The sequence below is a fragment of the Anser anser genome (assembly GCF_964211835.1).
Source record: "Anser anser genome assembly, chromosome: 1".
In the NCBI taxonomy this organism is placed as follows: domain Eukaryota; kingdom Metazoa; phylum Chordata; class Aves; order Anseriformes; family Anatidae; genus Anser; species Anser anser.
Window position 1 is genome coordinate 154,115,193 of NC_139720.1, and position 25,093 is coordinate 154,140,285.

The window sequence follows — 25,093 nt, forward strand, 5'->3', positions numbered from 1 at the left end:
TCCTTGTCAAGGATTGTAGTGATAGGACAAGGGGGAATAGTTTTAAACTAAAATAAGGTAGATTTAGATTATACATTATGAAGAAAGTCTTTACTATGAAGGTGGTGAGGCAGTGGAACAGGTTGCTCAGAGAAGCTGTGGATGCCCCATCCCTAGAAGCGTTCAAGGCCAGGTTGGATGGGGCTCTGAAACAACCTGGTCTAGTGGGAGGTGTCCATGACAGGGGGGTTGGAATTTGATGGTCTTTAAGGTCCCTTCCAACCCAAACCATTCTGTGATTCAATGATTTTACGATTTAATGTCTGTGTTAGGGTAATACTGAGTAATAGAGTTATTGTCTGGGTAATATTAAGTAAAGTTGGGTAGTAGTGTTAGTATAACATTTAGAGATCCACACAGACAGAGATAGACAGAGACTGGTACCCCACCAGGCTAAGTACAGTACAAACAGGTGAGGAAAGGGCAATCCTTGTACGACAGCAATGCTAGGATCCTAAGTATAAGACAACCTGTGCTTGAGAAGTTTGGTAGGAAATAAGCATGAAGATTCACCAGCAGTGAACATAAATGTCTTTCATTCCCTATCCATAACTGCATGAGCCCTTTCTTAAGGTTAGACTACTGAAAGAAAATAGAATAGCACCTGAGCAAGTAGTTAAAAAAAAAAAAAAAAGCTTAAGCCTGATATATATAGCTTTCATAAACCTTAGATGATTTCTGAAATTATTTTGGACTGCCTTTGTTTTTTGTGGCATTATTTTTTCACATATTCCTGGCATTGTGTCATTTGAGTATTTGTGACCAGTGGTGTCTGGTAGACTCTCCTGACTAACCCTGTTCCTTGCAGATTTGGCTATTTTAATATACTGCATTGTTTTGGATAGAGGAACTATTAAGTCATTACAGAAAGATTGTAAATCATTTTGAACTCGTACACATAATTTAATTTTATGGCACTTATGGAAGAATGGTCATTTATTTCTACCTAAATAAGAAAACAAAAAGTATTGGTTTAGAAACCAGGGCAACTTTTATAGACTTACTGGCATTTAATTTGTTAATGATTGGCTTTGAGAGATATAGATAACAGTGAACATTATGAAGACTCTCTTATTGATAAACTGAGCTTTAACTTGTTGCAGTGTAGTAAACTACCTTATGCATAGGGGACCGTATACGATGCTGAATTTTCTGAAACCTTGACAGTTATGACTGTGAAAACATGTTAAAGTGGATTTTACAACACGGTAATTTTCTACAGATCCAAAATTTCTAATAGAAGAATTCAAGTGTTGTGAAGTAAAATTATAAACAAATACAAGTCAGAACAACGTGACAAATACTGAAAAAAAATTACAGAATCACAGAATGGATGATGTTGGATGGGAAATCAGGAGATCATGTAGTCCAATACCCCTGTCCAATGCAGGGTGACTTAGACCGGGTTGCCCATGACTGTATCCAGTTAGCTTTTGAATATTTCAAGGATGTAGACTCTACACCCTTCCTGGATGACCTGTTCATGTGCTTGTCCACCTTCACAGTAAAAAAAGTTTTCTTGTGTTTAAACAGAATTCTCTGTGTTTCAGTGTGTGCCCATTGCCTCTTGTCCTATCACTGGACACCACTGAGAAGACTTCTGCTCCATCTTCTTTACTCCACCATCAGGTATTTATACATGTGGATAAAATGAACCCGTGAACCTTCTCTTCTCCGTGCTAAACAGTCCCAGGTCCTCAGCCTCTCCCCATAGGAGAGATGCTCCAGTCCCTTCACCATCTTCATGAGCACTTGCTGGATTGGCTGTGCTATATATATCAATGTCTCTCTTGTACTGTGGACCCCAGACCTGGATCTAGCTCTCTGGGTATACCAGCAATACATAGTAGAGAAAGATCACCTCTTTGACCTGCTCCTCCTAATGCAGCCCAGGAGCCTGTTGGCTTTCCTTGCCATAAGAGCACATTGCTGGCTCATGTCCAACTTGGTATGCACCAGGACCCCCAGCTCTAGCTCTGCCAAGTTTCTTTCCAGCCAGTCAGTACTGGAACATGGTCCAGGTAATACAGTCTGCAAAAATAAACACGTAGCCAAAGATTAAACATAGCTAAATATGCTATTCATATTTTCTTCTAATAATAGCTTATGTAATAATAAAATTGTCAGCAAAATTTCTGTAGGAAAAAAAGATAAATATGGAAAGAGGTCTTGAACTGAAATGTGTGGTTTCTGCAGATAAGAATATATAGGGCACAGGAGGTCTTTTTTTTTTTTTTTGTATAGTAAGAAGAAGTACTGTTTTTTTCTTTTCTTTTATTTATTTATTTATTTATTCTGCCAACAGGACCACAGTTCCTTATATACAGCTTCTAGCTACATGAATCTAAAATAAATCTTCTTTTCCTTTCCTCTCAGTTTTGTCCTTCACAGAATAGGATTATTTTCTGTGCGTATAAAAATATATATACACATGAATAAGTTTCTAATTTTATTCTTAAAAAAGGTTGTTTTTTTTTTTTACTTCAGAACTTGTGCAAATATACATGTTTTATAAACTAAAGTCATGGAACCTGCAGTAGTTAACAGTATAGGGAATGAGTAAAAATCTTTTTAATCCTTTTATTTTTCGTAACATGTATGTGTTAGTACCTTTCTCTTATTCCTCTGTGCCCCTTCCTGGCAGGAAAGGTCTGTAAGGTTGAAGACACAGGTCAGGCTCAGTTATTGGAGGATACTCTAAGGGATCCTTTTAATCCCCCCCCCCCCTTTTTTTTTTTCCTTTTCTTTTATTCTTGCCAAACATAGGATTCTATGCAGCTGGGCCTCCATCTTTCCAGAGCAAGCTTTTGCCAGTGTCTAAATTACAGCTTGGCCAGCTCTTCCATTCAAAGACTTTTCCTTCATGTTCAAAAGTCTCAAATCCAGGTCCCCAGATATCTTTTCCTGGTAGTGTTGAGTGAATTTTAAGACCTGAAATTTGGCAGTCTGCATATTCTGCATATTGCCATGTGGAGAGAAGTATCAAAAACAATGGGAGCAATATTTTTTGTCCAGATAAAAATCATGGGTACACTTTACTATTGCTATTCTTTCCCTAGTTTACAGTTTAGGCTGCTTGTAAACAGTAATCCTTTGCCTTCCCTCTCCAAATCAGGGACGGTATCTGCACACAAGACTAGAGTAAAAATACAAGTACTGCAGTTTTGTTCTGTATTCTGCAATCTGGAAGTTGTAGGCTATAATTTTTATTGAAATCATGTGCACTGCTGTTTGGTTTTTCTTGTTTGTTTTTGTTTTTGTTTCATATGTTTTTGGCTTGTTCAAGAAGATGAACAAATGAGTAGATGAGGGAAGAGATTATTAGTATTAGAATATAGTCTGCTTTATGATGGGTTTACAGCTCATATGTTAGGTTGGATGGAGATTTGTGATTCTTGATCAGAATTTAAACTCAGTCTCTCAAAAACTAAGGCAAAGTAAAATACCTATGAAAATAAATAACCACTGGAGAGAGAACCATCTCTACTTCTTTATTTTGCATCCTGCTATATATATACTCAGCTTAAATATTAATGGAAGCAGGGACTTGGGTATTTTCTAGATACCATGTTCACTAGATATTTCTCACTTGTCTCCTCCTCAAATGTTATAGAAGAGCTTCAACAACAAATAAGAGCTGCAGAGCTCAGGAATATCTTCCCTGTGTTCCAGTATGTGATCTTTTTGCTGTCAGTTGAGATGACTGAAGGAGTAGTTGTTTTAATTTTCACCTACCACTTGTATTTCCATCTACTTCACTTAAACTTTCACTGTGACTAGACCTAAATATTTTTTCTTGGTCTACTTGTAAGACCAAAGTAATAGGACTATAATGTATATTTATGTCTTAAAGTCATAAAATACGATATTTAAACTTTTTTTTTTTAATTGTAAAATAATATTGTGTTTTTCAAGTTTGCTTGTACATAGCTAAATTAAATTCTTTCATGGAAAGACTATAGTATTTTTTAAGGCCATTTTCAATAATGAAAGAGGAAATTAATTACTAAAGCTTGCAATTGAAACAACATTAACTTGGTTCCTGGTTATGATTTCTTGCAGCTAGAAGCTGGTTACTTTTCTAACTTGTACTTTGATGTAAAAGTGCTTGAAGGGTCATTGGAAAGGCCAACAAATGCTTACCAGCATTAACCTAAGATGCTGTGAAATTCTGTAATAGAAATCTGTGTAGGTATTATGTTCTTGTTCTAATTAATTTTCCTAGGTACCAGATTATGTGTTAAATAAATCTGTGATTTTACTTTTTTGAGATATGCTTGTAGAGAAATAAATGCACATGGAATATACATATATACACTACAGAAATAAATGAATATCATTAGAAAATTTGTGTCTAGGAAAGCTTGAAAGTAAAACATCCTGAATATGTGAAACATGGCAGTGAGCATTCTCCTGAAACAGGAGCAATTTTGTTCCTCATGGGTGGCAAATGTTCCCTGTTCTAGTAACTGCAAATGTTGTTGTCTGTGTCTGGATTGTCAGATTGAGTAGAAAAATTATGGGCTACTGTGGGTAAGGCTTCTCAAATTTTATCCACTGTTTTGCCTATTTGATTTGGTGGGAAGACAAAGGTCTAAAACAAGCATGAACTGATGTGGAATAATGCAGAAGTATGGCTCACCAGTATATGCAGTAGCTCTGAGCTTCCAAATGATAAAATCTTGGCAATTCAGGCTAGAAAGTTTGTTGAATTCTAGATGAAGCATAACTGACATGAGGACTGACTGCTGCATGCAATCAGCTGAGGTCTGAGAAAGTGTTATCTACTTTGTCTCATGATATTTGGAATTATAATATTTGAAATTAGTGCTTACTATGCATCAGATTACCCTGAATATGCATTGAGTTTTATTTAATCTCAACACAGAGGTTGATGTCTTCTAACTACCTTCTAGCTTACTTGGGAATGGTTAAAAAAAAAGAATAAATCTCTTTTTCTATTAAACATTTACATTCAAACACTTAGATGCATTATGGCTCTAAAAATAAAATGTTTTAGTTAAAAAAAATCTATCTAAAAAATCTATCTAAAAAAAATAATCTACTGAAATACATTATTAAGTTCAAGTGTGACAACTTCTACTTGGGTTATTCTGTTGCTGACTACAGCATTCAAGAAATTTATCTGTATGGTCCATTTGCAGAAGGTTATAGAGTCATGCTTCCAGAAGCTACAATGTGCTCTTTAGACTTTCTTTAATTTAATTCTTCTTTATGAAATTTTGACCACAGAGCATGATGTTACTAGATAGAACAGTGGAAACATTATGCAAATATATACATATATGTACATTTTCTTTGCTTGCTGACTGTTCAGGTGTCTGTCAGACTTCTCAGGCAGGTTTTCTCAGCTGGATCTGGATTGCTGCGCATCTGAACAGCTTACAGAACTAGCAAGGATTTGTTTTTTGAATTTCAGAACTATGTCTTAAGTCAGTTGCAAAGTGCAAAATGTTTAGTGGTAATGTTCAGACCATAAGCCTAAGTTAAAGTGCATGTAGAACTCTCATACATAGTCATGTCTGAGCTTTCCAAGAAGATTTGAAAAAATAGCATAATTATACATGTAAGTTATGCTAATTATTTGACCCAGGAGTTATCTCATGATTCTGTGGATATGAACGTGTCCTATCACAAATTCATCTTCAATACTAACACTTTGAAGCTGGTAAAAAACTGTTTTTGTAACAAATGTCCCCTTGTAATCAATAGCTTCTTTTTTTTTTTTACCCTCGCTCTCACTGCCAGAATCTGTAAAATTTTGGGAAGCACATTTATTAAATGGGTTGCAGTTTCCTCCTTTGAAAATGTAATTGAATCCAATAAAGGTGATCTAAGGCCAATTAAATGATCAAGGGAAAAACACTAGGTGAATAATTAGGCATATTTTTCTGTATCACTAATAATCAAGTTTCTACACTGCAGCAAGAAGAAAGTTGTTTCTTGTTAGAAGGATTGGAGATAAAATTAATTCAGGATGCAAACCAAAAACTTTTGCTGTCCAAATGCAGGCATCCAGACATCTTAACTGTTTGGGTACTGAAACAGTTATCTCTGAGCTGTAAAGACCACGTGTTCTTCTATTAGCATGCATTCTTTGTAAGAAAGTTAAAAAGAGACATGCCTATTCATGTCTTTTAGAAAATAGGTCTAGAACCTAGAAAATAGGTTCAGAACAGGTCTACAGAAAAATAACTCTGATAAATCTTAAAGTTACCAAAGCTTAAAAAAACATGTTATGTGTTAGGGCCTATCAGTATAGAGTCATGGGGTCTTGCTTTTCTACCCTTTTTTTCTACCCTTTGACTTTGTTGAGGTTAGAGAGGCCTAGCAGAGAGTTCTTGACAAATTATAGGACTGGGCAATCGCCAACTGCATGAAGTTTAACAAGAGCAAGCGCCAGATTCGGTGCCTGGGAAGGGGCAATCCTGGCTATATGTGCAGTACGGGGGATGAAAGGCTAGAGAGCAGCCCTGCAGAAAGGGAACTAGGCATTTTGGTCAACAGCAAGTGTGCCCTGGCAGCCAGGAGAGTCACCTGTGTCCCGGGGTGCATCAAGCATGGATTGCTAGTCAGTCAAGGGAAGTGATCGTTCCAATCTACTCTGTGCTGGTGTGGCCTCACCTCGAGTACTGTGTGCAGTTTTGGGCACCACAGTACAAGAAGGACATTAAACTATTAAGGAGTGTCCAAAGGAGGGCTACAAAGATGGTGAAGTGTTTAGAGGGGAAGAGGTATGAGGAGCAGCTGAAGTCCCTTGGTTTGTTCAGCCCCAAGCAGAGCAGGCTGAGGGGAGGCCTCATGGCAGCTCCCTCACGAGGGGAGCGGAGAGGCAGGCGAAGAGCGCTGCTCTCTGGAGACAGCGACAGGACCCGAGGGAACGGCATGGAGCTGGGACAGGGGAGGGTCAGGCTGGGTGTTAGGAAAAAGTTCTGCACTGAGAGGGTGGTTGGGCACTGGGACAGGCTCCCCAGGGAGGTCGTGGCACCGAGCCTACCAGAGTTCAACAAGCATTTGGACAATGGTCTCAGACATATGGTCTGACTTTTGGGTGGTCCTGTGTGGAGCCAGGAGTTGGACTCGATGATTCTTGTGGGTCTCTTCCAACTCTGGAACTACTCTACTAAAAGAGAAACAGACATACACAGAGAGATGGGAAGGTCCCCACAGTATGCAGTAATGGTAGGATTGTTCTCTGCAGTCTGCTTGTCTGTTATGGCTTTTTCCATGTCTGGCTTTTGAACAACCTCTAATAAGAACACCCTGTTTTCTCACCTTCAATTGAATTAATTTTGTATGTTTTGCATAATAATATTTTAGCAAGCCTTAGTCTATTTATTTTTCCATTTTTAACACAGTTGTTAGTATTGTAGAGAGATGATTATGCAAGACAGTATTTAGTCAATTATGGAATAAATGTTAATAATGTCCTTAATCTCTACTTAAGCTAAAGTTTTTCAGTGCTGCACTTTACCCTAGTCACCATTTCAGAGCAATTTCAAAACCAGAATAGTAAGGGAAAACCGTGGCTTGTCATTATTGTTCCTTCTGCTTGTATGTCTTATGGTTGCAGAAAGCTGAATTTTCTTCAAGTTTCTTGATCTTCCGTAAGATCTCTCTGGGAATACAGGTTTATTCTGACCAAGGTGTCTTGTTCTGACTTCCTAGAGGATGTGTGAAAACAGTCTGTGAGTTACATGGATGGATCGCTTTAATGGATCAGGCTCAGTGGCTGAGTTCTTCATTATTCTAGGACACACCGAGTTAGTTTCATGAACTTTGTTTCCATTACTGATGACATGGAAAGGTAAAATAAACAGAGCCCTTAGCAGCAGTTGTTTCTTAATGCGAATCTTAAAAACCCTTGCTTTTTAAACAGTGTTTACTTTTTGCTCTTTTTACTTAATCCCAGAAAGGAACAGACCCTGACTTTGCTTTCACATACGCTAAGCAACGTTTTAATCAACTGAATCTATCTCCAGCAATCAAAGAGTTATTTAGCATTTGTATGCATTTGACATATTAAACATATGTAGTAAAATATCTATTGCATGTAGAATACAAGTAAGCTGTAGTTATTTATATGGTAGGTGCACTACTCTTTTGAGGACAAAAATGGAATATGTTTTGTCACTGTGATTCTTTTTCCTTCGTTCCTGTAGAGAAGGGAATATTGGTTAGCATTATCATTCTCTCCTGCTTTATGATGGATTTGCTTTTAAAATGTTCTGAATATGAAGAAACCTTATATTCAAGGGACAGTGACTAGACAGTAGCACATTGTGAAATCAAAGAAATTAATAACATGGTTAAAAGTTCATTCTCTTCTACAACCTCTGGACAATTTTTTCCCTGACTCAGACTCAGCTGACAGTGAATAATGTTTTTCTAAATGATTTCTCACATTTCTGATGGAACAAATTATGCCTTGATTGCATGACTGTTGAGAAGTGGCATAATCATGGATAAGTAAGTGCATCCTTTAGTACCAAAATAAAAGGGAAAAAACGGGTGAGAGGGAAGAGCGGGCAGTTGAAAGGGAAGGGCATGGCCATCTGTCAGACTCCAGTCCTGCGTGATTCTCTGAAGAATAACTGAGCAGTGGTAACTAATCGTTAATAAGACTTCAAATAATGCCCCCTGGTAACCTGCATATTTTTGTAACTTGAAATCTTGTGAGATATTGCAAACATATAGGAAATAACATTTTTATATGTTGAACCAGTATATATTTAAAATGACAGGCAAAAGTATTGAAAAACAGTTCTAAATTCCCCTCATACCCAAATCTTTTGTCATGCCTTTTGTTCCTATACCTGTGCCAGTCAAGTCCTTGGGCTTGCACAAACCTTTAAGCAGTAACATTGCTGGACAGTTTCTCCATATTAAAGCTAATCTGTCATGAACATTTCTTTCAGTAGCAGGTCCAGCTTAAGCTGGTTTAAAGTCTTCTCTGCTACCACTGCTTTACTAATCTACAAATACAATTTAGAATAGTCAAGAAAATAATATGGAAGAATGATTTTGATGCACAAAAGTCTTGGTTTGTTGAAGCCTCTTCACAAAGATACTGGCTGGAATTTGCCTTTCCTGATTTACTACATGATCAATGTGAAAGTGAAGCCTTTCCCCAGCCCTGTAAAAATCTTGCGGGCAAGTTGGCAGATACAGTAAATAGCTCATGTATTCTACTGTTTTTTCTCTCAGCAGGCTGCCAGCTTTGAGGGCTGTTGGGGAGGAATTTTCTGTAGGTAGTAATAAATACAACAATAAAACCCCTGATGCCTGACTTCTCTGACACAGAAATGTTGCTCTTTGCTCTGTTTTGGTGACAGAGAAATGGAAGGGGAGAAAGTGAAGGGTCCGAATAATCCATTTCCTGAAAAATTCAAGCTGATAAATGCCCATATCATGTGTACTTCCTTTCTCCTCCTACTTCTCTGCAAGAATGAAGTCTGTGATGCCTCTTTCTTCCTTCTTTCTGTCTCTCACTTTTTTTTTTTTTTGCCTTTTGCTTAAGAAAAGCGGTTCTGCGCTGTGGTGACAGTTTTTATTAGTAAACTCTACATCAATTTTTTTGAATTTATCTGGCTATCCATTTTGGATTTCTTGGGGACTGTGGCTGCATAAAGTGATGTTGCTGTACGAGGCAAGAAAACATTTTAAGGGTAGGATTTGACAATTATGAGATACCTAACTTTGCCCACTTAGGAGGGAAGCAGGGGTAATTGTCCATCTATTTTCTTCTTGATTCACAAACTTTGGAGAAATAGGGAAATTGGACAATAAACCTATTTTTCATTCTGACAGGGCACCAGTTCTGTCCTTGGTTATGTATTCATCTTTGTGTATACCATTAGGCTTAACCTTCTCCCAGATGCCACCAATAAAGGGGGCCGGGTTCAGGCTCGCTAGAGTTCCTTTCTAAACATATAATTCTAGGTGGTGCAAGAGTTTTCCCAAGACTACATGAGCTTATTGCTGGTATTGGAAAACTAAATCATCACCTCATTGACAGTATTCTTCTTAGTCTAGCTTTTATTTTAATGTAATTGTGTGTTCATGCTTGGAAATATGAAACTTTTTAAAATTTTATTTTGGAAGGAGAAGGAAAGAGAAAGTGGAATATAAGGAAATATGTTAACTGTCTATACAATAAAACAAACAAAATTTCACATGCATTCAGGAATGTAGTTTGCCTCAAAGTTACAGCAACTACACTCTTTGGTGTCATTGAATCATAGAAAAAAACTCCTTGGCAGGTTTTGGCAGGTCTATGTCAGTTAAAGGCAGTATTTCATGCTTTCCTTTATAATCTCTGTGCTCTTGCACCACCACCCACCGCTGAAAGGTACAACAGGTATTTATAAATCTTTGCAGCATTCTTAATCTGGCTCTCAGAGGTGTATTCCACAAATGGTATTAAAATAACTAGATAGAAACAAGAGGGATTTTTGATTTGTCCTCTGGACACAATCTATGTTCAGTGGCCTTTGATGTCAAGAGCAGATCCCTTAGCTATAGCTTGAATGGTAAGCTGTTTTTCAGTTTGGTTTGTCCTGCAGGATCCCTTCCACCCACTAGTTTTTTGTTTGTTTGTTTTGTTTGTTTGTTTGTTTGTTTTTAGTTAAAGCTGCTACATAATGCTGTTCAGTTTGTCCTTGGTTAGGGATGGAGTCATCCTTTTTTCCTGTGGTCACTGAAAAACACAGAATAAAAGTGACCCATTCACCCATTCCTGAGTCTTGTTACAGCAGCATTCCAAAATTGCACGTGGTCAGAGCTTCAGTTGCTCCTAGAGGACAAGTGGCATCCTGTCCCCCTAAACTTTTTAGCACTGGACATCGCAGAGATCAGAAATAATCTCTGTTCTGATCTTTAAAGGAGACCACAAACCCAGCCTTTTCTCTGATTCTGTTTGATTTTTGTAGTTTCCTGAGAAATGCCCCAGAGATTAAAGAGAAAAGGTTTTGCAATTAATGTTTCACTTCCTGCTTCAAGGAGGTATGGTGAGCATGCTGTGATATAAAATAATTTGTACTGAGCGTGTTGTGAAAGAAAATGATGCAGAAAATATTTTGTAAACCACTGTTCATTTTCAGTCTATAAATAAGACTTTCCAAGTCTTATTGGGAGAAGGGGAAAAGGAGAAACCGAGGCAAAATAAGCTCGGGGTCTTCTGTTGCTCAATAAACACAAAAATTTGGTGTAAGAAACCTTCCCTGAATGACCTAGGGATCAGATCTTTGGCTGGATGTGGAGAACTGCATCCTGACCTGCTGCTTCTTCTGTAATTTCATATAATTAACTGCAATATAAATAGCTTCTCCTCCTGGATGAAGCCTCATTTCTCGCACAGTTCCTTTTTTCTTAACAGTTTAATCAAACTAATTGTGACAAGCAGTGTATTTGTATAAATATTTAAATGTGGAGCATGAGGATTGAATTATTTATTCTGCAAATGTAAGCTTAATGTAACTATCTTTGGAAACCATTTCATTCTCATATGGTTGTGCAATTCAGTCATGCATGCTGTCTGCTGAATTCCATGTTTAATGTTGCAAATGGCTCAAATAAATTATATTATTTGCATAAGTACTAAACAAGATGCCAGCGGAAACAAAACACAGGAGATTATCTTGCTTTAGCACATGGAAAAACTAGTTATCTTTCTAATGTCATGGGACCTCGGTTCCCTGAAAATGGGTTAACAAAGATACAGATTATGTCATTTTTTTCACCCAATCTTCTCTCATGCACAAAGAGACATATGTTCTGAGCTGCAAAGAAAAATATCGTATTGATGGCAGATGCCAAGCAGCATGGGGAGATTCTGAGACTGAATCTCAGAACCGGATTTTTTCCTCATGCGATATGGTGGCTTGCAGGTTTTTTTGCACTGTCCCTCTTCAGGGAGAATGAAGGACTGTATGTAATGTGTCCAACTGCATAGATGAGTTATGGCTCCCTGGGGAAAAAAGTATCACTAAATATGACAAAGATACCATGCCAAAAAACACCCTGCATCCCAGTGAGTGGGGAACTAGTGGAGTCTCATGCTTGACTGCATGCATTAAAAAGGATGGCTTGATGATGCATAAAGCCTTCCTCCTTACACTTTCCATACTGAGCCTTGCTGGTCACTGCTGCTCCCATGGGCATCGGCCACTGACCCGGGAGCTGTTCTGACAGCTCTGATTCACAGGCACAGCAAAGAGAGGAGGAGCTTGATGGGGGAATCAGCATGATAGGAATCAATGCTTTGCATGCTGACTTTCATGTTAATTAGGCACCCTGTTTCCGACCATCAATGGTGTGTGCCATTGTGCCACCTTGTGCTATCTTTCCTCTTCACTTCTATTATTGTGGGATTGTGGCAGAAAACTTTAAGGATATTAGTCAGCAAACTGAAACTGGTTAGCAACAGTAAACTCCAAACTCAGCAAATGTGATATTTTTTTCCCCCCAGATCTCTAAAAAAGTGCAAAAGCATTTTCTGAGTATAGGATTCAGTTGTTCACCTCCCACTGATGGCCGCCAGTGTTAATATCACTGACAGCCTGCTCAGAGGAGGCTTTTATTTTCTGACTTCTGAGACATGCAGCAGAGCTGCAGCAGAATAATTCTCATTGGCTTTTGAAAACACCTTCTTATGAAGATTTGCTTGTTTAGTGTGTCAGCTGTACTTCAGACAAGTTTACTGGTTGATGTTAACACTGGGAGTCTTCAGTGGGAGGTGAATTGTAATCCCAAGTAATATTGCTGCAAAATGGGGGTAGGCACCAATGCCTTTTTTTTATTATTATTTTTTCCCTCAGTAAAATTTACAGATTCCCAGCTACCCTGCTCGGAGACAGAGAGAAGCTAGTTTGCCTAAGCACAGCTGATCATGTGATTTCAGCTTTATTCACAAGGAGACAAGTTTTGCTACATCCTTACTGTGTAAAGCTTAGAAATTTGTCTCAGCACTAGTGGTTAGATCAAGTATTCAGGACAGGAATTGTTTCTAATTGGCTCTTGCTCTTCAATATTTCACTTTCCTCTGGCAAGAAAACATCAAATTTTATCAAAATCAAGCATGCCTCCAAATGTAATTTTCAACAGTTCTTTCTAGGACTTAATTTCTGTTTTGAAATGAGACAGATCTGTCTTGGAACAAGTGGTATATCAAAGCTTAGCTCCTTTCCTTGAAATGTGAGACCTTGGTGTACAAATCTGTGTTGGGACTGTTCTGGTAAAGCATCCTTTGGATGGAGAAGTTGCTGTTGTTTCTCTTTCACAAAATGTCAAAACTAAAATGTTAAAGAAGGAAAACAATTTTCAGAACTTTGAGGGGAATTTTATTTTTCTATCCATCTCTGCCTGTGTCCATCAGAAGATTTCATTCTCTGAAAAGAAGCTGTGTATTTCTAGAGACAGCTTATGTACTCGATTACATCAGTTTTACTAAGTTTAGCAGAACTGTAAAAATCTAAATTAACCGACTGTTTAACTTTGCCCTGGTGCTATAGCTAGATCAGCAAATAATGTTTTCAGAGAAAGATTAATAATTTTTTCCCAAGGTTTCTTGCAGGGTCTCAGCAAGGAAAGGAGATATATTCAGTGAACAGATCAGAGGACAAATAAACTTTTACCATGTCGCAGTTCTAGAGGGGCTTTTATTTCTGTCTGTCATGGTGTCTGATCAAGACAGTGAATATAGTGTTATTGAATCTTTTCTTTTTTTTTCTTTCTTGAAGAACTGAAAAATCTCTGTTACCTAATCCTTATCAATCTGAAGAATATTTTCATTGGAAATGTTTGGAAATTAGAAACTTGTCTCATATGATGTGACAGGGAATCCACTTATAAATTCCTCTACTGAAAGTTACATAGTGAAGTGGAAATTATTGTGCTGAATTTTGTGCTGTTTCAAAATTACAGTAGCATATTTTTTACAATATTTATCTTTGATAAGAATATTTATGGGGTCTCACCGAGAAACTGGATTTAAATATTTGTTGTGCCTTACTATGGAGATAATTTTTTTTTTCAAACTTTTTATTATTATTTTTATTTTAATGGAAGGAAATAATCTGTGCATTAAAATAATAATGTAAATATTTTAAGTACTAGAGTTTTCCCAATGTAAACCATATGTTTCTGCATATCTTATGTTGAAAATCCTTCCGAGGTACTTGACCAGGCACTGAAGTTTCAGGTTCATTTTGAGTTAAAATGGGTCTCTGTGAGAGCAACCTTACGGAAAGGGATTATGGCTATCCAGAGAAGCAGTATGTGGGCTGTCTCACTTTTTTTTTTTTTTTAATTATTATTATTATTATTTACATCACTGTGAAACTGGAGAACTGCTAACTTCAGCTAGGTTTGACTATGCATGAGTGATGACTGGCACACATTTTTCAATGGGAAGGAAAGGGTTAGGGAAGTGTGATGCAAGCTTTGAACAGTGAGGTGCTACCCTCATGTCTGTTTTTAGATCAATTCAGTGATAGACCCTTGAAGGGAAGAAGATTCTTACTTTAATAAAACTTAGAATGTTTTTACTTTATTTTTTCCCCCTTTCATTTTGTTTATTCTAGTATTTTAATTCTCTTCTTTCATGTTGTGGATTTATTTAATCTTTTGACAAAAACCTAGACATTCTTGCCCGTTAAGAACCTATCTGTAGATAAGTAGAATTGTTCAATAACTTAAAAAATAAAAAATAAGAATTGAGTTTCTTTTAAAACAAATAGGATTTTCAAGCTTTCTGTAAAGTAGGGAAACAATTCCATAACACAGCAGCATGCTTTACAATAACAAAAAGGAATCTGTGACTTACCATTTTACCAGAAATTAAACCCGATGTGAAGGTGATAAGGAAACTGTTGTTGCTTTTGCAATGAATGCAGATTATATGTCATTATATGCCATAACAGTGTGTGACTGGTGAAGAAAAAGGAAATGATAATGATGGAGGAATATTGCAGGAAGCCTTGAAAACAGGCAGAGCTTTTGGAGGCAGATGAAGGAAATGGGATAATGAACTAAGCCTATGTTTGGGGATTGTTGGTAAACAACAGTTTGCTTACCTGAAGGTTAATGTTTTATTATTAATTCATACCAAAAATACATCACCTTCATTTGAAACAGTGTTGGAACCCTTAGCTGTCACAACACTGTGCAAAATTGCAAGCTTGAGTTCTCTATGCTATGTTGATACACTATGTGACTGTTTCTCAAACTATAAAATTGAGAGTCAGAAATTAGTGTCTGCTTCAGACTATTTATTTCTCTTGCAGGTGTAAAACCAACATACACCTGTCAAAATTTCTAGCATATTTCAGGTTTAGATTTTTAAAATATCATAACTGCACCAAAGTGCTGAAAGGCTGTTCTGTTTTCCTTCAAGTACATGGAAAATGCCAAAGTTCTGAAATCTTAAGTGCTTGTTTATATGCACTGTTTTTAGTATACATTCCGTTAATTTAATGGAATATATTCTATGTACAAGTGATAGCTGAGGTGAGTGACATTACCCAGACTCTTAGAGAATGTTAAATCATGAGAATAAATTAATTTAGGGAGGAAAGAGTGAGTGACTGAAGGAGTTAGACACTCCAGAAAAGATTATGTGCATAGCAAGTAGTTCAGTCAAGCTCTGCCATATCAGAATTTCTGCACTGGTATCAATTTAAATTATGAAGTTATCAAGCATGATGGAGGAAAGACAGAAATAGTGAATTGTTTTATTTCTTTAAGGAAGAAAGTTGTGAGGGTATCAGAGAAGTAGTACCACATTGCCTATTTCAGCAGAAGCTGCAAAATAAGCATTTTTCTATCTGCAGGTTTGATAACTTATACTAAAGATATTCAGATGAATTGATCAAAAAGCTTTAAGTCTGACAAATTTTAGTAAATATGATACTAATAATAGAAGAGCTGTAAAATGTAATGGCTCAGTATTCTTTGATTATTTTAAATGTAAATACAGGCTGATTTAGAGCACTGTAACCCAGTTAGCTCATTGTCAGTCCTTGAGGACACCACAGGAGATTCAGTTCGTTAGATATTAGAGGATGAATGTTGACTTGAGTCAGTCAGTATAATTTTATGAAAAATAGGACTTGTCACAAAAAACATTGCTGTTGCTGTGTCGTGCAAAGATGACAACTCTGCCTGGTGACTGTATTCCTGAATTTCTGTAAGGCACAGGAGTCAGGATCACCCATGTTTTGTTGGTGTTTGGATTTTAAGCAGTCCTGTGCTGCACAGGTTTGGTGAACTGAAGATTTTTAATTTAATAGGCATTCTTACAACTACTACAGATATTTTCTAGATTTATTAAAATCATTATTATAATTTCAACTACTTTTCCCTTAATAAGAAAGTTAAATATCGAGGGCCCTGGGGCAGAGAAACTTGAGTTTTGAAAACTTTGAGTGATTTTTGTTTAATCAACATTTTTGAAAGCCTGGAGCCACTGGATTATATTTGATATCAATTTGTATTTAAAAATCTAAAGGAAAAAGAAGTGAATATTTTTACTTAAAGGAAAAACATTTCAAAATTATGTTAGATAATAATGATATTATCTAACCGATAATTGCTATTAGACTTTTTATGTAAATCAGTGCTTAATTTCAGTTTAAAATATGTGCATTTCGGTCACGATTTCCTATCAGATATTAAGTAAAACAGATATCTGAAGTAAAGATTTACTCAAGGCTTTCTTCTCTTGGCCAAACTATCATTTACATAGATTTACCTTTCATGACAAACTGCAAGAACTGAAGTTTGGATGTACTTGGTCAAAAGAACACTCCTAAAATCCTTGGTGTATTGGCACAAATGGCTTTGTCTGTGAATGAAGAACAAGCAGCACAGAGAACGTCCTTCATTTATATGGAAGCAAACATGAGGGCTAGGAAGTGACATTGAGTGTTTGAATGCTGGTGTTCTTCCACGCACACTGAACCACTGCTTGTGGACTAGGATAATAAAATCTTCACAAATTTCGTGATAAGAGATTGAAGATGATGTAATTAAAAGGAAATACGGTATGTATGACTTAGTAGCAGGCTGAAATCTGCTCAATTAATAGTATGCTGCTCTGTATTTTTTTCTAAAAATCAATAAAACATACTTCAATGTAGAAAAACAATTTTATTTTGCATTTTCCTCTGAATGTTAGCATGATGCATTCCATTTTCCCATGCATCAAACATCTTTGAATATTTTTATGAAAGAGATATATTATATATTGTATATATAATAAATATGTAATAAATTGTTAGTATAGATTCTTGTTCACCCCAGCTGTCAGTATTTGCAAAGGTCTTTCTTATCTGTGCCGATTCATAAGACAGTGACTTTACTCTGTCATGATGCTTAGTCTTCAAGGTGTTACTACAGCATGAGAAAGGAAAAAATAGATTTCAGAATAGATATTTTCAGAATAGATTTTCAGAATATAACTGAATTTTCTTCAGTTATATGTCTGCTATTAAAATGTTCAGTATTCTAAATGGTGTTTATACAGAAAATATTTTAGAGTTAATTCAGAAACTCCTTATGGACCAACATAGCTACTTAAAAGATCGTGATCCTGAAGATGAGCACTAGCAAAACACTGGATAAGATGCCAACTCTTTTTAAAACTGAGCGAGATTATCCACTAACTGTTATAAAAAACTTCTATTTATTCTTTGCAAATTTTGTTTTCATCTAATATGCCTGAGAGATCCCTTAAATCTGAAATGTCATTTCTGACAGTCAAACTTAAGAGAGGAAAGAAGCTTTATTAAAAACATTTGGGTGAATCACTAAGTAAAATCCCCGAATATGCCCACAGAAAAGCAAGAATGATAATTTATGTCCTCATGCAATAGACTATGTTTCTTTTGTTATTTCTTTCTAGTGTTTAGAAAGCTTATCTGAAGTCATTTTGAACAAATAGCAGATGAATTGGGAAAGGTTATTTTGGTTACTCTGAAACTTGGACCTCAGGACTTGGAACTGCTAGAGTGAGATTGTGCACTTGAAAAAGGCAGAAAATTCTCCTAAGCCAATCTGACCTGTGTGCTGCATAGTCTAAGGGTGGCTTTTCCAGCTGGCTGATCATCTCTGTGTCACTTTTTAAAAATGCTTTAGTCAGAGAGTGAGAGAAAGAAGTGACTCATTAACCTTACAGTGAGCACAACCCCTCTGAGAGATTAGGGCATCCTGGTGGCATCCTCAGCTCCTGCAGCTAGGACTAGCAGCTTTTGGCTTCTTTTCCCCAAATGTTCATATTCTTAGACTGGTGAAGATTTTTCAAGAAATGATACTAGAAGCGAAACAGATAGTAGGCTTAGGTGTTGTATGAACATGCATATATTTATCTATTTTAAAAATATTATCTAATAACGATTTAATTCCAGAATACAGTTTCATTTTGGAACATAAAATATTGAACATAAAATACAGAATTTCTTTGGAATATGTATATTGTTTAGAATGTATCAATTGTAAAACTCCTAGTTCATAAGTGTTTCTTTAGACTGGAATTAACAGGCAAATGGTCGATATAAGTATAAATGAAAAAAAAAAAGAAAATAAAAAGCTGTAATAATGAATGCCATGAAAATAATTCTAAAGAGAGTTAGCAACGAGTGTTCTTCTGTAACTTGGTACTAGCCACTAAGTTGGGAAAAATTAGATATCTACAACATACATCTACATATAACTTGTACTACTGGCTTAGTAGGAGAGGCTAGCACAGTAGAGTTTTCTTGAAGAACAATAGATATTTCCAAGGCTTTTTTTTTTTTTTTTTTTTTTTTCTCCTTTGGAAAACAGCCCTGGGAAGTATGCTGTGCCTTAACGGGTCTACTGCTTATTCGTATTCAGAACCTTAGCTGCTCACTTGACCAAAACCAATCTATATTTTGCCTGTCATTCCTACATTTGAAAGAGAGCGAAATGAATTCTCGCTCACCTTAACCATCAGCAGAACTACTCTCTGAATCATGTCTGATATTTCTGGGCAAAGAACAGCGAAACTGCGTACTTATAGCTTGTGTTCCATCCAGTGCAAGTTTTACTAACATCACAAGCCCCTCCACTGCTTTCTTTGGGTTGCTGATTAGCTACAGCTTTACCATAAAAATAAATAAATAAATAAATAAATAATTATAGCATTTTCTTTCTTCCAAATGCAGACATTTTTGGCAGAGAAAATTCACCTGTTCCAAAACTGTGAATTCATCCTTTGCACCTGCATTTAAGAGATTTAATGTCTGCAAGCTGGAAAGCCAATATTAGCTTGGTTACTGTGGTAACAGACTCATTTTCAGAAGACTGTAATGAATGCTGCTAGAAGCAGGGCTGCTATTCTTGAATTTTATTTATGTAAATGTGTTTTAAACACCTTTCTGCCGTACCGCATCTCCTGCTACCAATCTCCAAGTATGAAGGCATTGGTATTTGAGGCTTTCTCATACAGTTCAGATCTCAGTAGGACTGTTTGCTTGGGTGAAGTTAAAATAAATTCAGATGCATCTAGAGGACTCTGGCCTATAACCCCAATTACCTCCTTACTACCTATGTTCAGAGACAACTGTTTTATTGTAGCTCCTGTCTGCTTCTGAGTTTTACAAAAGCTTGTACAATAAAAGACCATATAGCCTCTTGGATTTAAACCAGGTTTTTGAGAGAGGGAGACTGCTCTCTGATGCCTCAGAAACTGGGTATGTGTTTCAGTTTAATAATTATGTTCTTGGAGACAGGAACATTGTTCCCTGGATTTCTTGTAAAGTAATAAGAACTCTTTAAATCACATCACAAAAAAAATCACAAAAAAACAAAAAAAGGATTGTTCATCACTTATAAAGCTGCCAATACTTTTATGAGATACTTTTGTTTTTCCTCTCAGTGCCTGGATCTCTTTGGAATAACATTTTCACAAATTTATTTGTGCACATTTATTCATTCCTAAAGTAGTATACCAAGACTTGCTGGACTGCTTTTCTTTGTCCTGCCCCTTGCCCTGGCTTCTTCTCTTGCATTAAGGGGAAACTATCTGCTACTTCCCTATCCCCACTATATGAGATCAGCAGATTTTTTTTTATTTTATTGTTTTTTTTTTTTTGGGGGGGGGGGGGTTATTCATGGCAAAACTTAGAAACAAAATTCTGTAGGCATAATCACTTTGAAACAAGAAACAAATGTTAGTAATTAGAAAGAACAGTTCAAAACTTAAAACAACAGTGAAAGAAATATATCTATCCTCCAGGGAGGGGAGGGTGCTCTAGAAGCATCACCTTTTTCCATCTGTTTTGAAGGGTTCTTACTGTAACTTAGAATTACCTCTTTTTCATGTCCCTGGTAGTAGGATGCTGTCTCCCATGGCTGAACCTGAAAATGAGCTATGAGAATATATATATAAAAAGGACCACCTTGGTGATATGGACAGAATTGAGCGTGGTGCTCTCCAGAGTGATCTCCAGTTCACCCTCCTCCACGGTGCTGCATTTCTTCCAGAGCTTCTATGCACCCATAGCTGGAATGGACCAAAGAAGCCACGTCTGTATCACAGCTTCTAAGCCATGTTTATTGTCACAGTATGATACTAAACAAATTCAGGTTTTCTATTAAGAGTGGGGATCTTTTTGTCTCAGTCTCTTGCTTCTCTCCTGGAAATGTCTCAATACATCTTTTTAGCTTTTTTTTTTTTTTTCCCTCTTTCTACTCCACTCAAGAGTTAATAATGTACCAAATGCATGCAGGTGATTTACATAAATTTAAGTGCGCTTTTTTTTTTTTTCTGCATTTGTTGCCTATTTTTTGAGGTGCTGTTAAATTATAATTGGAAATGAGGATTGGACATCTTTTTCTGTAGTAGCTTGTCTTGTCTGTCTTCCAGCAGCAAGTATCCAAAAATTCCTCACCTACTTTATGCTGGGCTGTAACATGTGTGGATTAAGGATGCTAAACTCTTGCTATGTTTAGCTTTCTCCCAGAAGGTGATGGCTGTCAGGGATGAGCAAACAAGTTCAGTGATTTGGCATGGTTGGCACTGCAGCACATAGAGCTCAATGAGCTGGAGAGAGAATGACTTCTGGTAGCTCATTGTCCCAACCCTACAGGAAAGGATAGTGTCCTCTCCTGTCCCCACTTTGCTTGTATCCCTGCACTGCAAAAGAATATTGCCTATTATATCCAACAATTTTTTAAATACATAGGATATAATGATAATTTAAGATAACGGATAGATGGGTCTTAGAGGGTTGATCAGCTCTTAGAGAGCTGATAAAGCTTTTTAATATATTACTGGTGAGGGTGAAGGGCTAATAGGTGTTTTGAGTGTGCCTGGACAACAGCAGAAGAAAATGCATTGGCAGAACATAATCTTGGAGGAATCAGTAAAAAGACACATAGTATGTAGATTTCTCTGGCTTCTGCAGATATTTGCCAGTTTCTCTGATGAGACTATTCAGGACCAAACCTGCTCACAGACCACAGCACAAAGCAACCTTCACAAGAATGAGCTTCTGCAAGACTAAGCTTCTTCACAGGGCAAAGTCTTGCCTGGCAGGATGGGGCAGAAGCTCAAGTTGTTTTTTTCTCTTCCTGTTTCATTTTTGTCTCGATAATGATGCTGTTGTACTGTACTTCCATCAGGGACTGTGGAAAGCTGTGACACTGTATCACAGGAGTTTGTTTTCCATGCAGTTCCGCAAAGGTCCAGAAATGAAGAGGCTGAAGCAGGACGAGCTCCAGAGCTGTACACAGCATTTTTATTGAGGCTAGTTTGGGTTTTCATTCAGCATTTTAAATTGTATTCAGAGACAGTGCATAGTCTAATCTTGTTCTCTTGCTTCCATGGTCTTGCTGGGCTAAAAAGCAAAAAAGATGAATTTAACATTAGATTCCCCAGAGAAGCAAACTGAAAGCACAGTATCACTAGCACCAGGGCTGAGTAGATGTTGAGGTTAATGTTTTTAAACTATAATGTTCTGCTCATTCTGTTCAGAACAGAGATTTGGAGCAGGGTATGAGGAAGTTTAAATATTCTGAAATATTCAAAATTTGTAACAATCAGTAAAATCTATGTCAGGGAGTATAAATATCTTGGGGGGGGATGTTAAAAATTATGGCGGCAAAAGTTTTTGAAAATTATGAATTTAAATACAATTTGTTTGCAATTATTGGAGTTTGCCATATGATCAATATGGTCTTGATGGGGAATGGGAATAGGGGAATAAAAATGAAGACACTTTTTCTCAGTAGTTTTCATTAAAAAAGAAAAAATCTGGTAGAATCTGTATAAATTAATAAAATATTTATGCATTGTCTTAGGTGGCTATTTCTATTTCTCTTCTGCTGCCCATAGGAAAGCGCTTTAGAGAACAATTAGCAGCATTTGATTTCCCTTTATGTGTTGCTTTACATAAGTTTTGCAATAAATCAACTAATTTTTCCAGTACCTGTAGCAGTTGGCTATTTTGATTCCAAAGCTGAAGCACAATTAAACAAAACATAGCAGCTTTTATTCTTTGAGAGGAGAATGAGGGGAGAGTTTGTTTCCTTGTTAATAAATTAGAAACAGATTGGGCTTGTTTTCTCATTTCAAATCCCTGAGTCATTAGTGGGAATGCAATGGTTTGATAAGACTGGTAATGCTATGGCTTATATTGAACAAGGGAAAAACTGATATTTTTGCAGTGGTTTTCTCATTTTGTCCTTTGGGTCCTTTGGGTCTTTGATAGAAACAGGGCTTTTTTTTTTTCTTTTTGTTGGTTGTCATTTTTGTTGTTGTTTGTTTGTTCTGTTTTGTGGTTTTTCTTTTTTTTTTTTTTTAACTGTTATTGATAGAATCTGTTCAGCACCAAAATCCATTTCTTCCACATCACTGCTACGGGTGTCAGAATGACCCTGATTAGAAATGGCCTGAATAAATCTGTGCCTATTACAGTCATGTGTCCAATTGCACTGTTGGTATCCAGTCACAAGACATACATGTAGACCTCTTTAAGTATTTCCTATTGTCATGAGCTAACATTAAGCACTCTTACTTTATGGAAATGGTCTTATTCACTGCTGGTCACCACTCATCCCAAAGAGAAAAAGCAACAGCACTGAATCTTGCTTGATCACCCAGTTAGGTACATTTCATATGTGGGGCACTGCAGCATGAGAGTCATTTCCACGGTTTCACCTGAAGGTTCATTTCCAGGGTTTCACTTGAAGGTTAAGAGGCACCAGGTCTTGCTCAGAAATGCTAGAATTGGTCTTAGAGTAGTAGTAGCCATAGACATAGGAATGACATATTGGAAAAACAGTGCAGTATGAAAGCTATGATTACTTCCATACATCGGTAAGAACTTTGCATGAGTATCTGCTGCATGTGACATTCAGGGCCTTCTCTGCCTCCAGTGACATATTAGCATGCCCTGTCATCCTGGCTGCCAAGCTTCATGTGAAACTTCCTTTAAGGGACACTGAAATGTCCCTGCTGAATGACTTGTGCAAGCTGCAGAGGTTTCTCACGAAACCTTACCATGTTACAACAGCCTGTGGTTACAACTAATGGCAGCTTCTAGCAAGTTCGCAGGAACAGCTGCAATATAAAATTTAAATTTAAATAGTGCCTGATGACAAATTCTTGGGGGGGGGGGGGGGGGGATATATTGCTTGTTTCAATATGGCTTTTTTCTTGTGTTTCTCTCTTTTCCTGGTGAAAGAACTCCGTAAGGTTATACAGACTGGCCATACTGTTTATTTAAAAAGCTGAGAGCATATATTTGTAAGTCATGAAGATAAACATCTAAATGTAAGAAGTAAGGTCTCCACTGCAAACTAACTTTTGATGAAGAGAAGTAGTATTTGTTTATGATAAGTTTTTTTTTCCCTTCCAGCTCTAAGTTTTCTCGTAATAATGCAATATACATTTTTAAGGAAGTAATAACTCTGTACTTAATGTCAGGATATACTTGAAAATAAATGAGATTTTGGTATTCATGTGTTTTCTAATGAGCTTGATCATAGCATCATAGAATCACAGAATGATTTAGGTTGGAAAAGACCTCTAAAATCAAGTCCATAGGGAAACTGAGCCCAGAAATGCAAGTGACTGATAAGATCATTGTATTTCCTCTACCAAATGAGATACAAGAAATACATGTGTAAAAGAATCAAAAACTGAATTATTTTAAAAATAAGTTGCTTTTATTAGAAGGCATTTGTTTCACCCCTCTGCTGTTTATTTTATTTTAGGATGTGTTCCACAGTTTACACCCCTACCTTCTGGAACTTGTACGTCTCTTTAAACCAAATTGTTGTGCAGCATATTTAGTGCTTTGGGTATTAATATCAAGCTATGTTAATCATCTAAATTTCTACCAAGATGCAGTAAAAGATTTAAGTGTATACCAAACTGGAATCAAACCTGCTCATTAAAAGTAACATATTCAAACATGGCTTTGTACAGTATTTTGATCAGTTTTTGTCAACCTGTTTTTGTTTGATGGTTTGTTTCCTTTACTGTGCTGTCTTCTGAGAGGAGGGAAACATCTGTAGCTGACTGTCTGGGGAGCCCTTCAGGGCACTCCATATGCAGACCTTCCTTCCAAGCTCATTTAAGGCTGTTTAGATCCTTCCATTGTTTGCAGTGGTTGAGTTTTTGGTTGAATGTGCTGGAAAATAGGATATGTGCATGGCACATCTCATGTTTTAGTAGTTGAGTCTGTGAGCTTTATCACAAGCTTAGTTCTATTTGTTTATTTCTTTTGAGCTGCCTTTGTCCGTATAGTTAAAAGAAGTACTGACTTTAGCTATCTTAAAGCAAATACCCCTTGTCAATAGGTTTGTTATGGACTTTGAAATATATTGGCATATAATCTGTCCAAAGGTCTACCTAGCTCTGTACGCTATCACTCAGGTGGAATACAGCAAAGAGTTGTTTGGGGAAGAATAAGAAAAGGGGGGGGGGGGGGGAGGAGGGGGGATAGAGATTTTTTTCCAGAAACTCATTTTCCAGTGTCAGGCAGTTCAGTGGCTTCCAGAGCCA

At 36.8% G+C, this 25,093-nt stretch overlaps 1 protein-coding gene and 1 long non-coding RNA gene across 6 annotated transcripts in view; one reads left to right on the top strand and one right to left on the bottom strand.

Moving 5' to 3' along the window:
- The window catches only part of FGF14 (fibroblast growth factor 14), a 415,734-nt gene that overhangs the window by 190,630 nt on the left and 200,011 nt on the right, over window positions 1–25,093 (top strand). The gene's annotated exons all lie outside the window — the stretch shown is intronic.
- On the bottom strand, window positions 20,801–23,552 carry LOC310897752. The gene is made up of 2 exons (XR_014582551.1): window positions 22,512–23,552; window positions 20,801–21,920 (listed from the first exon to the last, which is right to left on the bottom strand). It is a non-coding gene; the product is annotated as an uncharacterized lncRNA (long non-coding RNA).